General features: G+C 33.9%; 1 pseudogene; it reads right to left on the bottom strand.

Annotated features, from left to right (window-relative positions):
• Positions 1–4,884: 4,884 nt before the first annotated feature.
• Positions 4,885–8,224, bottom strand: LOC127544185 (USP6 N-terminal-like protein; annotated as a pseudogene).
• Positions 8,225–16,411: the final 8,187 nt, after the last annotated feature.

Below are 16,411 nucleotides of genomic sequence, written 5' to 3'. Positions count from 1 at the left end.
AGTATGGTAGAAGTAGAGTTGCCACTTTATCAGGCAAGGTTCAAAGCTCAGACACTGTTGGGTTAGAACAGAGATATTTCTTGCCTTAGTGTCAAAAAAACATCAAGAGACATGCATAGAACCACATAATAATGCATGAGGAGGCAAAAACAGGCAAGGATGATAGATGTTGGATGTTACTGAGCATCTGACAATCGATGAGGAATAAATTGTCATCTGTGTCAACAGACTGCTTCTATTGATCACATAGATCCTTGTCAGCACTTTGAATCATGGATAATGTCAGTCACTGCTTGGCTGCTGCCCATCTGGCTTCAGCCCTGTCACAGAGAATGGCTTTTTCTACTTTCAGGAATGATAAGGAAGTTTACTTTTCTGAGAGAAAGGGACAGACTCTTGCTGCAAAGTGACCCTTAGGAACGTAAATTAAAATCATTCTAGTTGTGATAAAAGGATATTATAACTGAAACTATTTAAATAACAGTGGAAATGTTGATATTTTCAATTTGTTTGTTGCTCTTTTGCCCATATCTATGAGTTCAAAGTGAAGTCAGCTTCCAATGTGAAAAACATCTTGAATCAATACAAATCAGCAACTTGTGGTTAATTTTAAGCAGGAATTCTTAATTGTTTTATTTTTTTTAAATTTATTTTGAAGTGGGTACTTCTTCACAGACTCATTAAGCATAGAGCAAAGCTTCTTAAACTGTGGATCATGACCCCATATAAGGTCATGTAGCTAAATATGGAGGGATACAAAATAATGATTTATTATCAATAAGTATGTCATAAGAGGAAAAAGTTTGAGAAGCACTGGTCAACAGAACCTCTTCTCAGAATAATATTTCAAATGCATACTTTTTAAATGATCATAAATTAAATCAATTATGTTGAGATGAAAGTTCAATGACTTGCTAAACTCAATCCATATATCTTGTGGATATGTCAACACTAGGTTAAGAATCCATTAATTTAAAGTCTTTAAGAGTTATTTGGGGCATTGGAAGTTTAAGTGGCTTGTCTACTGTCATAGAGTTATGTGTTAGAGACAGGACTCTCCCTACTCATCTTAAATTCAAGACACCATTATATCTATTAAATAATGCTGCTGCAAATGAGGAATTTAATTTATTTGGTGCAGAGATTCTTCATATTTTGCACCAATATAAATAATACCTTAAGGAAAAAAAAAAGAAAAACAAAAAAAAATTGAACATTGCATCATCTCTTCCTCTCCATCTTGAGCACAAAGTACTACTTTAAAAAAAGATACATCTGAATTACAACAATTAATTCTTTAGTCTCCTGTTGGGCTTTTCACTGTGAATTGGTAATTAATTTATGGAATTATGAAATGGAAGCTTCTTTGGCTCTACACTAGGAAAGATCATAACTACTAACAGGACACAGGAAATAATCACAGTTTAATAAAAGACAAAGACAAGCTGTGAAAAGTCATACAGAGGCAGATGGAACAATTCAAGGATAGGGAATGGGGTGGTGAAGGGGGGTAGCATGGGAAAGAGGATGGAAAGAGGGTAGAGTCAGAAAATATCACTCACATAATCATGGCTTGGTGTTTAGAATAATAGGATGCATGGAACCAGAGGAAATTAAAACATGCTCTAGGAACAGAAGTTTGACTTATTATTTTATGGGATTTGGCGGGGGGGTGCAATACTGATTCTTATAAGTGTCATCTCTGATTTAGTTCATCAGCATATCCAAATAATCTCAAAGTAGTCTTTTAATTTCCAAAGTAATCATTTCAAAATTACTAGTAATGTCTTGCTGGCCTTAGAGCTGTGAAGATCTGGCTTATGTTTGGAATTCACATATCAAATGATTAGAAGACTTGACAAGTATAATCTAGATATCTCACATATTGATTTACATATTGAATCACTTTACATCTTCTCTCCTCAGAAAATATGAGTTCTTAGAAGGAAGGAAGGGTTTGGACAAATGTTTGTATCCTAAAAGCTGAGTATAGTGACTAAGATAAAATTAATGTTTAATAAATGTTTGTGACTTGACTGGTTAACTCATGCAAATCTTCAAGAATTGTATGGAATATGATCAATAATATGCAGTAATTTATTACTTTCAATCAAGGCTCAATCACTATTTACAATCAAGAAGAAAAATTGTTCAATAATAGATCATATTTATATTCTAGTCAAGATCTTTTTATGACCTTGATGTAATATTACTATCTCAAAATGTGACCCACCAGAGTGTAAATTTTGGTTAATCCTATTAAGGTGAAAAAAGCTTTGGATATAGAATAATAATGAACTATATCTCTGCCATTTAAGGACTAATCAAAGTTCAGAGAGAAACAACAAATATATGGACATTTTCCTAGTCAAAATCAAATGATCCGCATGCCATTTAAGACATTAGTAATGCCACAAAAAATGAACTTCAATGATTTCAACTTAATTGAAATCATTAAAAGGAGGCAGGGCCAAAATGACAGAGAGCTGACAGGACTTTCTGTGACCTTCTCTGACCTTCTTCCAAACCAACAATAGATTAAGCCTCTAAATTGGTTTTAGAGTCAAAGAACCCACAAATATCTGGAGTACAACAAATTCCCAGAAGATACCTTGAAAGACTTTAGAAAAGGCAGGAGGATAGTCTGCCAAGGGTATATCACAGAATAAGGAATTGGGGCAGGGAATCAGAACATTGCAGCAGTCCACCAGGGGAATCTTATGTAAGGCTCTTAGGATACTCTGTCCTGGTTGCAAAGAGGTGCTAGTAGATTTGCTGTAAAAATTCCCAAAATGAATAAAAAAGGCAAATTGTAAGCAACTGCACCCCAGAAGAAATCAGTACGTGGACACCATTACCTAGCAGATGAAATCAGTGAGAAACACTGTCACTGAGAATTTGGTTTGAAAAAGGAAAGAAGAAAATCAAATTGATTATCTCAAAAGTGAAAAGGGAGAACTTTCCACCAATGAATAGGAAATTAGAATAATAATTAGGAGTTATTTTGCCCAATTTAATTTCAATAAATTTGATAATCTAAGTGAAATCAAGGAATATCTACCAAAAATATAGAATGCCCAGGTAAACAGAAGAGAAAATAAATTATTTAAATAGTCCCATTTTAGAAATAGAAATAGAACAAGCTATTAATCAACTCCCTAAGGAAAAATCTCCAAGGTCATATGGATTTATATGTGAATTCTATCAAATATTTAAGGTGTATTTAATTCCAAAACTATTATAAACTATTTGAAAAAAATAAGGAAAGAAGAAATCTTACTGAATTCCATTTATTACAGAGATATATTACTGGTACCCCAACCAGGAAGGGTAAAAACAGAAAAAGAAAATTATAGACCAATTTCCATAATGAATATTGATGCAAAAATCTTAAATAAAATATTAGCAAAGGCATTACAGAAAGTCATAGTTTAGAGTTTCATAGAAAGGCTGGTATAACGGGGAAGGCTTTGCTCAGCAGAGACAGCTCTCAAAGAGTGATGAGAATTTGGGTTAAAAGAGAGAGAAATTACCAAAAAAAAAAAAAAAAAGGAAGAAATAAATATATAGGAGAATATAAGAAGATTGGATTTGCCAGAATGGAGAAGTTATGTGTAGGAGTATTGGGACATAATGATGGTAAAGTAGAATAAATTCAGTAAACTATTAAAAAAAAAAACTTGAATGTTAGGGTAATGAGACTAAGATTTGAAGTAATAGGCATGAAGAAATCATGGTATTACATGGACTTTACAAAACAGTGGCAGTCTGAAAGTACTAAAACTTTAAGATTGATCTGATGATAGCATGCTAGATGGATTAAATGGAGATATCAGGTGTGAAGGTTCAAATTAAGAAATTGAAGTATTAAAGCTAAATCAGACTATTTATTCTCCCCCATTCTCTAAATCACTCATTCAATAAAAAGTTAATGAGTGCCTACTGTAGTTCAGGAATTATGTTAGATATTTTAAGTATTTAATGAAAAAGGCATGATGTTCAAGTGTCAGTTATGACTTAGTGTGGAATGTAAGGGAGAAGAAGAAATTAAGTATGACATGTTCTTTGTGCCTGGAAGTATATTAGCAAAAAACAGGTCAATGGATTTTAATACTGATATCAAACATATGTGATTAACAATTGTAAATGTGACATTAAAGGAAGGAAAATATTTAAATTGTATTCACTTGCCTATTATTGTGTAATAGCAACCACTCACATTTGTATAACACTTATATTTATAAAACATTTTTCTCACAAAAGTCCAGGGAAATTGCTAATGCTAAAGTCAATCAACTGACATTTATTAAATGCCTACCATGGGCAAGCATTATGCTAAATCCTGGAGGTACAAGAAAGGCAAAAATTTTTTTAAAAATCATTCCTTACTTTCAAATTCATAGGCTAATGAGGGAAATAAGAAAACAACTACATACAAACACAATATAGATAGGATACATGAAAAATCATCTCAATGGAAAGAGATTAAGATTAAAGAGAAGTAAATATATTTTTATAAAGGTGGGATTTTATTATTTTTTAATATTATGTGTATATCTCTCCATACTGTTTCTATGTTTACATATGTTATTCTTTTTGAAGGGCCAATTATGACACAAGTTAAAATGCTCAGCTTTGGTATCATCTAACTGGGATTGCAGATTTTATTTTAATATATATATATATAATTATTATTATTATTATTATTATTATTATTATTATTAACATACATAGAATTGTATGAGTTACCTTTAACTATACAAAATACAACTTTGGGAATTATAAACATAGCAAAGTAGATCTTAAATGATTTCTATTCTTTTCTATTAAGTAAACATGAGTAGATTTCCATAGTAACATTGATTCATATATAGAAACTCCATTTCAGCATTTATAGTGTACTAGAGGTGGTATACCTGGATATTGATATCCAAATGAACTGACATCTTCAAAAAATGGTGAAGTTCTATATTGCATTGAACTATCTATTGAAATAACTGGAAGGATATAATCCTGAATAACTAAATGTTGGCAAATTGTATGCTTTGGGAACTTACTGAAGTGACTTCTGTTTGCACCTCAGTTCCATGATTATCCATATTCCTCAGGCTTGTAAATATATAAGTAACTTCTGGATATTTTCTGTTTAACTAGTAAATCATTCACCTCAGAGATTATGAAGTCACCATCCACAGGAGACCTTGAATTGCCTGAATATGAACTGATATCACTGACATCAACAAGTAGGACTTCTATTCAATTAGATGGCAGCATAAGAGGGGCAAGATAGGTATAAGATTTCTCTGGAGAAAAGTTTATGGAATGATTGAAGCCATAAGGTCCTTTGGGAGGATTGATTTGAGTTCCATGGTTATAATGCAAAGATATAAAATTAGTGTTAACAGTAAAAGAATGTGTTGGAAAACTTCCCTATTCAACAGAGGGATTACTATAGAATAGTAGTGAAATTAATTCTGACCAATTCCATCAGCCTGGAATGAATGTCTTGGGGAATTTGGTGAATGAAAAGTAAAATTATTTGATGTTTTTTTATGGAGTAGAACATCTCTCAGAAAACTTTTTGAAGCTACTTGGGTAAAATACATGATTTTGAGAGTGAGTTCTTTCTAATTCTTCCTCAATGGAAATCCTATTTTCATTTTCAGTTCCTGGTATATCATCATACTATCATACTGTGAGACATTGGACTCATACTAAACTTTATCATCCTCTAAAACTTTAAACTTGTGCTTTACATTTAATGCCTTGTTTCAATAGGACTTTGGTATGTACCTATGAGCATGTGATTTGTTGTTCTACTTTTGCCTTCAATTGCATATTTTGCTGTGTTTTTTTTTTTTCCCAGTGGCTGACATATCTGAAGGTTATTCCACTTTGGTTCAAAATCCCTCCACATATCTGGTCATATTAGAATTTTGGATAGCTGCTGTAGTGTTATATGGCTTAGAATTCTCTAGTATATTTGGTAGTTATTTTCTTGGAGTCTTTACCTCCCCTCTAATGTTTCCACTATGTTTTTTCTATTCAGATAAGTCTCTTTAAGAAGGAAACTTTTCGTTTGCATTCATCGTACGTTGTTGATGGGGGCTATATGTTTTGTCTTTTGGAAACTGCAGTCATTTTTGTTGTTGTTGTTGTTGTTGGTCTTGTTTGCTTTGTTTTGGTTTGTTTTTGGATGATTGGGAATTGGATGTGCCAATATTTTTCTGTCAATTGTTTAGGTACTTAAAGACAAAATGAGATTCAGGTAGAAGTAGCCCCAGAAGTTTCTTTGTGCTTCATCCCCTTTGCCATGGGGGAAAACTGACTTGGTCTGTTTCTGTTCAAACATAGATTTCTATGTTGACCTAATATAAGTTGCTCTTTTACAAAGTCACCATGAAAGAGAAAGAAAAAGTGTTTCCTGAAAAAAATTTCACAAGCTTTTTCATAGACAACTTTAATCAATATTTAATATATAGCTTCAAGTTTGTAAGAACTCATTTTCCTTCAAATATGTAAATATCTCATATCCTGAGATTTAGTGTAAAGGGGATTTTGGCAAAAAAAAAAATACTAAAAGAACCATTTCATTATATCAAAGCTTATGTAGATTTTTTTGAGAATCAAAGTTTTTCTTAAGTATAGACAGAAATTTTTCAGTATTTTATATGGTGTTGTTGAAACTACAAAAGCTTAAAAAAATCTTGGGGGGGGGGAAGCCATGCATGGCATACTTGGGGCCCAAAAGTGGCTTCACCATGGCCCAGAAGGCCATTTTTCTTTTTCATTCCTTCATATAGAAAGAGCAAAGCAATGATCTGGCTTATTCCCTGAAAGTATCCACTTCCATTTTACAAATTGAATGTGCAGCTAAAATATGGAATGAAGATTGTTGCTTCACACCACGTCCATCTCTAAACAAAATATAGCCCCTATATGTGTGGTTCACATTGAGATAAATCAGGTAAAAAACCTTTTGCTAAATATTTTAGTTTATTGTTAAAGTCTTTTGTTTCTTCTTTAATTCTAGGAATCTCAAGTAGTAAAGACCAGACTTCACATCTGAACTGAAGTGGAATTCCTTTGTAAATTCTTCTATGAAACTTCTCTGCATTCTACCCACCTTTTCAGTATTTCAGCTATTTTTTTTAAATTTTTTTTCAGTTTCCAGGCACTTTTGCCTTTCTATTGCTGCATTGTGGAATGGAAGACCTTCTTCATGCAAAAAGCCAAAGCTGTTGGTGTCTTTGTAATCAAGGTAATTAGCATCTCTCAAGGTTCAATGTCTTTATCTTCACTACCTTAGTCCTATTTGGGAATTCTTTCAGGCAGTTCTTAGGCAAGCTTAAGTCCTACATTCTGCTTCAAATTCATGACCAGAATTATCTGGAATGGTCAGAAAGGATGAATGCTTTTTAAAAGTTCTGAATGCTTTTAAAAGCCAAATAAGATATTTTCTATGTTTTTCTAGAGGTGATGGAGAGATACTAGAGTTTGTTGAATAGAGGAGTAATGTGGTCAAAAGATCTATTTGACAGCAGAGCTGAGAAGAGATTTAAGTGGGAAGAAACTTGTGGCAGATAGAACATTTTACAAATCATACTTATACAGTATATTATGCTACACATCTTTGCATTATAATAGTTTGTGAGCAGTTTAAATAGTCCATTATTACAAGATATATATTTTTTAAACTTTAAATAGACCAGTTTTAAACTTCTCCACTTGAGGCTAGTATATTATTTTCTCTGTAGACTGATTTAGTTTCATGTCTCAAGATAGGGAATGCTGATTTAAAAATTTGTTCCAATCCTAGAGAAAACATTACTGCACTGCAGCCACAAAAATATATCCAGAGATGGTGGTGGGAGTTTTGTTAATGGAAACTTCTGTGCTCTGTAAATATTGGAACCATCATTAAGCTTTGAAGAAGCAAAAAAAAAAATATTTCAAAAGCTATCAAATCAAGTAATTGAAGTCTACCTAAAGAATACATTGGCAGATTAGGTAAGAAGGTTGAAAAGGCCATCTGGCATAGGGTAAGGAGTTCTGACTTTGGATTTAAAAGATTCAAATATGAATCTCAGCTCTGTTACATGCTAATTTTTAACACTGGCCAAGGCATTTTCATTTTTATTTGGGCTTCAGTTTTCTCAACTGTTAAAGATACTTTCCAGTAAGCTCTTACAAGCTTTATATCCATGATCCTGTGTTTCTTCATGATGAAAGTCTAAATAAAATAGCTCAATACTAGTCCAAGGGTTTTGATTCTGGCAACATAGGAGCCCTTTGTTTTAAGGGGGAGGGGAATTGAATACTTTTTTTATTATAAAATGTTCAGCTATTGCATTTGTTTTTTAGGAGGATGGCCCTAGAAATGCAGAGTAACCAGGGCTCTAGAAATTGATAGAGTGGGTATGATCATCATGGTGAAAAACCTTAAGAATCAAACTTTTTAAATTTGTTAATCTCTTTGTTCAGGTAAAAATTATTAATTCCCTATAGTCTCTACCTCTTGTCTGTTTTGTCTTGCCTCCCATTTGTAATTACAGAATAAATCCACAAAGTTTAACCTTTGGCCCATTTTGGTTTTCTAAGGTCGGTTTTCTCTTATTGTCATTTCTTTTTGGAATAATCCCTAGCTCCTAGAGTTATACATCATCCTTAATTTAATACTCTTTTCTCTATCATCCCAATGGTGATCACCCCTATTCAATTCATTATCTTTTATTTTCTGTTATTATCCTTCTTCTGCATTTATTTATCCAGGCATCAATATATTAAAAGAAATATGACTTCAATGCTGGCAAAAGCCTAGGTATATGGAAATGAGAACACTGAATTCAAAAACCAATTTTTACTAATTTTAGCTTTCATACTAAGCATCTCTCAAAGTATAAGATAACACTGATGATCTTGCTAGAAGTAAGCTAAAATCTCACCCTCCCACACTTCCTTTCCTTTACAGTTAATTTATATATCTCAAGAAAAACAGTATTAACTGTCATATTTTAGGTATATTCTAGCAAAATAGCCTATCCTTCCTTACAATTTGTCACTGCCACAATTTAGCAACACAAGTAGCTTCATTAATTAAAGCTTCAGTTTATCATTTTAATTGTCATAATTTTCTCATTTCATATTATTTTTTATCCCTTGCATATAAAACTGCATTTGCAATACATATAAAGTTAATAGAAAGAACAGTGCATATGTTTCTTTCCATTTGAAAATGTATTTGCTTCTCAATCACTAATCTTTTATGTCTATTACATATTGGACATTATAATAGATATCAGTAATATAATATTAGTAAAACAAACTACTTATAATTACATTCTAGAATTTTATTAGAGGGATGTACATGGTTTCATAATCTGTGAAGAAACAGAACAAAGAATTTACCTTTCATAATACAAGTTTGCTAAAATAGACCATAAATTTGTACATGCCACACAAGCAGTTGGAAGGATTAAATGTGGGATAATAAGCATCTAATTGTTGATGACCCTACCATAAGTCCCGCGAAAATGTAGAAAGAATCTAGCCTGTTTTCCCAAATATAAAAAAGGATTAATTTTTTTAAACCAGTCTTTGTTGGTGAGTTTGTATTGGTGTAAGTCTGAAGGGTCTTGTACTCACAATAAAGGCTTTTAACATAAGTGGATCTATGCTAACAATTCAGAATACTTAGTCAATACCACAAAGTAACAGACTTCCAAAATTGGAAGTTATTTTCAGTGTAACACAGGTTCTTCCCCCAAAACAATTCAAATAGACATTTCCCTCCCCTCTTTTAGGATATCAAGGTTATTAGAATCCCTTCAATTCCATTAGTCAATAAAATCTCTCCCCAAACACTGGCACACACACACACACACACACACACACACACACACACACACACAGTGCTTTTTTTCCTTACAAATCTTTCTCATATGCTCTAGATTTGAAACCTTTCACAGCATCTTTGACTTATTTCATCTACCCAGTCTTCTCCTTATTCTGTAGTTTCTTCCTGCTTTCTATATTTTATTCCACAAACAAAACAACATAAAAATCAATTACATGAATCTGGAAACTAGGCATTTTCCAGATGAGAAAACCTAGTCTGAAAGTTTAAGAATTTTGCCAAGGTAACAGAAGTAATTATGTAGCAGACCCAGGACTCAAACTCAAATCTTCTGTAACAGAGTATAACCCATTGACCAATATATTATGTTGCCTTTGTGAGTCTCCTTTATTTTACATCTCTGCCTTTTTTCTCCTTATAAAATCAACACTAGAGAATTACTGAGTACCTATCATATATAACATTATGTGCTAAAGGCAATGCAAAGATATTAAACATAGCCCCTGTCATCAAAGATCTAATAGCTCACCTAGGAGAGTAACAGGAAAACATCTGAAGAGTTAAATAATGATAAAACTCTTTAACAGTTAAAGAACATCATTGAAGAGATGCAAAGAGGTTATGTTGTTGCTTGTCCTTCATTTGTGGAGAGGACCGATGAAATAACAGGATGATGTCTTGAATTGTACATGAATTGTATTTAAGTATCTCACTTTTTTTCTTCCAGAGTCATCAAAATCCAATGTAACAAAAGTCAGGATGACTGGCCTAGGGTGCACTGGATGACCTTTGCTTCTTAGAGGTCTGACCAAACATTTTGTGCTCCACAGAGCTGGCTTCAGCTGCCTTTATGGCTATTGAAACAGATTGTTCTTATCTGCCCATTTTACTGAGGAAAGTAATTGTGTTCTTGGAGTAGATATCCACCCCACCCCTGCCCCAGAATTCATCAAAATATTTTGTAATCTGTTAGTTTCCTTCAACCTGGTTTGGTCTAATTTCCAAGATATTTTCCTGGAGTGTGGGTGCAGCACATGCTACAGCTTCTTAGAGCCACAGATAAAAGTTGAGTGCCAGGTAAACACAAAAGGTAAATGAGAAGTCATGAAAAGAAATTGGCAAACCCTCACACCAGAGGTGTTAGGATTTTTTGAATACCCATACAATTGTTAACAGGTAAACTTTTATTAATTATCAGATATCTTGATAAATTAACAAATTATCCTCTAAAGCATTGACAAGTATTCAAGAAGCAATCATTTAGCATCTATTATGTTAATATTGGTACATTTTTTTTTTCGTATGCTGCCTTCTATGAGCTCCTTAAGAGCAGTTTTTCTTTTCTTTTTTTTCCCTTCATACTTCCAGAGCTCAGAAAGGCATATTTGATAGGAATTGTACTCAAACAATATCTACTCACAAGAAGTTAAAGTTGTAAAAGGGAAGGCAACAAGTGCTTATATAACAATATGCTAAATAAAAAGAAAGTGCAGATTTGTTAAGTACAAAATAGATTGGGAACAAGGGTAGTAGAATGGGGTACAAGAAAGACCCATTCACTGAAAAGAAGAGAAGCTTCTGAGAGAGAAATAAGCAAGAAGTACATTCTTGACATGGGGATGGCTTGCAAAGGCTCAGATACAAGAGGTGGAGTAGCATTTGTAAGGAATAGAAAGAAAGCTATTTAGGCTAAATTATATGGTATAGAAAGGGAAATAATGCTCACTGAACCTGGAAATATACATAAAAGCATGAATAATTTTAAGAGATAATTTTATGAAGTAAACAAATGCATTTTTTCTTAATCCTAACATGTAATAGGGAAGCATTGGAATTAACTAGTAACATAGCTAAAACTATGTTGAAAGAGAACCAATTTGGCAACTGTAGGAAAAATGGATTGAAATGGGGAAAAACTTGAAATAAAGAAGCCAATCAGAAAAGTTTACAATTAACCAAGAAAAAAGGGTCGTCTGAACTACAAAATAATATTCTCTATTATGTGAGGAGAAAAATTCAGTTGATAGAAATACTAGGCAGTTAGGATTGGCTAGTTTGACAAATGATCACATGTAAATGTAATGAAGAGTAAAGACATGACAAAAATGCCAAGACTTTGAAAGAAATAGTGAAACTGAGAAGAGTGGAGAATTGGAGGAAAAGATAATGTATCCAACTTTAGACATGTTGAGATTGATATTTCTCCTAGATATCCAGTTTGAAATATATATGAGACAATTGATGATGTGGGACTGAAGGCCAAGGAGAAATGTTCAAGCTGAACATATTGTTCCTGTGAGCCAACTACTTCACAGTGGTAGTTAAACCCAAAGTATCTGATAAATTTGAGATGGGAGAAAAAGAGAGAAAGAAAGACTGAAGTAATGAGAACTGAAGTGTGAGAAGGGAGAGAAAAAAAAAAAGGAAAGAGGGCAGGAAGGAGAGAGGGGAGGAGGAAAAGAGACAGACTGCTTGCAGAAAGGTAGAGAATAGAAAAAGAAAAAAAAAAGACATAGGACAGAATCATGGGGTATCCAGGTAGTTAGGAACCATCATCTGATTGTTAAATGAGATACAGGAGTTATGGAACAGGAGAATCAGAAGAGATGAATATCATGAAAACCTAAAGAAAACAGGATATGCAGGAGTAAAGGATAATATCAAATATACAGATAAGTTATGAAGATAAGAACTGAAAAAAAAAAGCAGTCATTAGGTTTGGCAATAAAAATAACATTGGTAATTATGAAGAGAATAATTTCAGTTGAATAATAATGTATATGTATTTATATATGCATACATATGTGTATGTGTATATTTACATACATATGTATGTGTATACACACATATATATTTATATGAAAAAGCCTGTATATCCTCACATTTGTCCAAATGATGACAATTATATATAGAAGGGCATTATTTTCTCCTAAAGTCTTAGATACCTCATTCTAATTGGAGTCCTTTGGAGAGATCCCGTGCCTTTGAAAAACAACTTCCAGTTTTTCCTACCACCATTTAAAAGTGGGAAACAAATTTTGAAGCAATATGTTATCCCTGTTTTGTTTTATGCCTAAGACTGCTAAATATTCTTACTGCAATGATCTAGCCAGCCCTAAAGTTGGTCTGAGTTCAAAATAAGACTATTTATAATGAATTTGTCATTAAGATGATTGTAAAGTGGGTGGATGTTTGCTATATAATAGCAGGAGTAAATGCAAAAACAAACAGTGAAAGTTTTGAATGCTGAGCATCCACTTGAAATGTAAATTTTGGTAATAAATTAACATATTTGAAGCTAAAAGCATTCACAGTTTGGCAGTATATAGAAGCAACATATAAATCAAGAAGAATCATTTGATTGTGTTTCTTAGATTACATCAAATAGTTTTCTAAATTCTTTCACTGACTTAGACATTGGTATTCTAACTATAGCTTAGCTGATACAATGTGTTAAAATTATGTTTTGTTGGGAGTTCAAATGTTGGGTTCTTGTTCTTCTTTAAAATATTATAAAAGTTCTCTCTGGGTGCCTTCCCTGGAATCAGGATTTTGTCGGTCCCTGTTCGGGCACCAAAATGTGCTTCTCAAAATACAGCCAGGTGATAAAAGTTCAGATCTTTTATTATCTCCAATATAGCCCGGTTAGCTTAGAGGCCTATCTCTCTGCTTGGTTCCAAGAGCTCTCTCCGAATGTCACCAAATCCAAAGGTCTGGTCCTTCAGCCTCTGCCTCTGCTTTCTTCAGCCTCCAGCCAGCTCCACTCTTCACTCAGTGAAATCTGACCTAGACCTTCTGTCTGTTTCTTTTATCCAAGAGGGAGGAATTGTGGGATACGAGAGAGAGGGATTATGGGTTTTCTCCCATAGTGCTCTCTGGCCCAAAGAGCTTCAAGGGAGGTGTGAACTCATTGAACTCCAATGAGTAAAGGTGTGAACAGAAGCCTTGTATTAATTAGTTCTACTTAGTACCTTGTTTCAGGTTCTGCCCAAAACATCTTCTTGTAAGATTAGATCAACTCTAATTAGTTAGTAGTTAGTAAGGATTCCAACATCTCCCTCTTTCTTTTGTTAGATGAAAACACCAAAGGAAATAGGAAATCTAATCAGATTAGTGGGTTTCTGAAGGGGTACACATAAATCCATCAATATGGGCCAGAACTTTGTAACCGATATACATGGTATACATAAATCCATCAATATGGGAAGCATTATACATAATTTACATAAGCACATAGCAATATAACACAGGCTAGTAGTAATGTAACAACATGAATCAACCTGAAGATTTACACATGTCCATAAGTCCTAGAAATAGTCCATAAGCAATCCATTGTCCATTAGTTCATGTGCCAGGAATCTAATAATTCCTGTAAGCTCTGAAGTACTGCAAAAGGTCTCATCAACAATTTTTCATCTTAAGGAATCCAATGATTCTTGCTGGTTTTTCAGGAACTGAAATAGTTTCATCTTGTGTTAGGAAATCCAATGATTTCTGAAGATTTTAAGAGTCCTTTTGACAGTCTCATTTTCAGCCATTTGATTCTTTCTTCATCTGTGGAAATATAAGCAGATCCTCTTCCCCAAGCAGTTAACCTAATTCCCTTCTATTTACCAAATTTGGGATTTCTCCTCATCATCTGGTAATTACATTGGAGCTGTTTGCACTGGATACTGCCTTGTTGTCTTAAAAGGCCTGTATTCTTCCCAACTGTAATCCTGATTGCTTTTCTGTTGGTTGATGACATCAGAATCCTGAATTTCTAAAGTCTCTCTGGGTGTAACCTCAACTGCTATCATGCCCCACCTGTCCTTTGATTGATACTTTGGAGCTGGGCCTTGCCTCTCCTTCCTCTGGGTCAATATACATTTAGAGGCCCAATGAAAGCCTCAGTTACATTTTGGACATGAGGTTTTGGGTTTTCTCTCACCCTGTCTTCTCACTCTATCTCCATTTCTACATTGGGCTCTCAAATGTCCAACTTTTCCGCACTGAAAACATCGACGAGTTTCTCTAGAATTCCTCTGCCAAGAAGGACCTTGTCTTCCCATATTCATCATAGTTTGGGTATAATAAGCATTTGTGCCCACTGTGGCACAGCATCTTATGATCTCCTCCAAAGGAGCATCTTTGTCTAGCCCCCATATAATTCTTTTGCAAACCTCATTGGCATTTTCCTTAGCCAAATGTCTGGTCATTATTTCTGTTGCTGCATTATCTCCAATGGTTCTTATTACAGCTGTTTGTAAACGTCCCACAAAATCTGCAAAAGGTTCATTGGGACCTTGCTCTATTTTTGTGAAAGCATTATTTCCATCTTTCTGTCCAGGGAGAGAATTCCAAGCTTTTATTGCAGCCTTAGAAATTTGCTCATATACTGTTATGGGATAATAAATCTGTTCTGAACTCTCTGCATACTGACCTCCAGTTAGTTGGTCAAAAGCAACTTGTACAATAGCTCCTGTTTGCCTATTGCATTGGGCTTGAATCCTACATAGTTCATGAAACTCTGAAAGCCACAATAAATTTTGTCCTGGTTCAAGACATGTTTTAGCGATGGATTTCCAGTCATTCGGGGTTAAGATTTCATAAGACAAATTATCCAGTAACATCTTCACATAAGATGATGTAGCCCCATAAAGAGTGCAACCCTTTTTCAAATCTTTAATTTTTCCCAAATTAAAAGGAGTGTATTTTCTCTCTTTTTGACCTGAGGAGTTGAGCTCTTCAATCACAGGATATGCATTTATAAAATCAGATATATCTTCTCCTTCATTTTTTGCTTTAATTAATGCTTTTTCTAATCTTGTCAAATTCTGCTTTACAGGAGAAGCTGACTGTGTTTCTGTCTCTCTCCCTCCCCCTTGTTCCACCCATGAAGGGTTAATTGAGGGGGGAGGGTGATGAGATGTGGAATCACCTAATTCCTCCTGCTGTGAAATATCATACTCAGAATTGTAATTAACTCCATTCTCATCTGATTCGTCCTCCTTTTCACCTAGTAAAGTTGGCACTTCTTCCTCCTGTACTTTCCTTTTCATCATTCTATCACTTAAATAACTTCTTATAGCCAATTGTATTACATCATATGTATTAATTATTGAGTTAGGCCCATTTTTATCATAGAATTGACAAAGATCCTCTCCAACCAATTTCCATTCATTTAGATCTAATTCCTTATCAAGAGAGAAACAAGGACATATGTCCTTTACAGTTTGTAAAAATTCAGTGATTTGCTGTAAACTTATAATTAAACCTTGGCTTTCCATAACTTTGACAATACTCTCTAAACATTTTCCTTGAACGGAAACAGGCTGTTTTCTAAATATCTGTCCCATCTTAGCTGAAATTCTACTTTAACTCTTCTAACAAAATTTCTTTGTTGCACTCACCCTAATTTCTGGGTTGAAGAGTCTTTTCCACTGGATCAGGATCAGAGGCTTTTCCACTGGAATCAGGATCGTAGCTTTTCCACTGAAATCCACTGGGGGGGGGGGGGGAGGGTCTGTCAGCCCCACGTTGGGCGCCAAAATGTTGGAGTTCAAATGTTGGGTT

The sequence above is a fragment of the Antechinus flavipes genome, chromosome 1 (assembly GCF_016432865.1).
Source record: "Antechinus flavipes isolate AdamAnt ecotype Samford, QLD, Australia chromosome 1, AdamAnt_v2, whole genome shotgun sequence".
In the NCBI taxonomy this organism is placed as follows: Eukaryota; Metazoa; Chordata; class Mammalia; order Dasyuromorphia; family Dasyuridae; genus Antechinus; species Antechinus flavipes.
The sequence above is the reverse complement of the archived record's forward strand: the minus strand, read 5'-3'. Positions and strand labels throughout refer to the sequence as shown.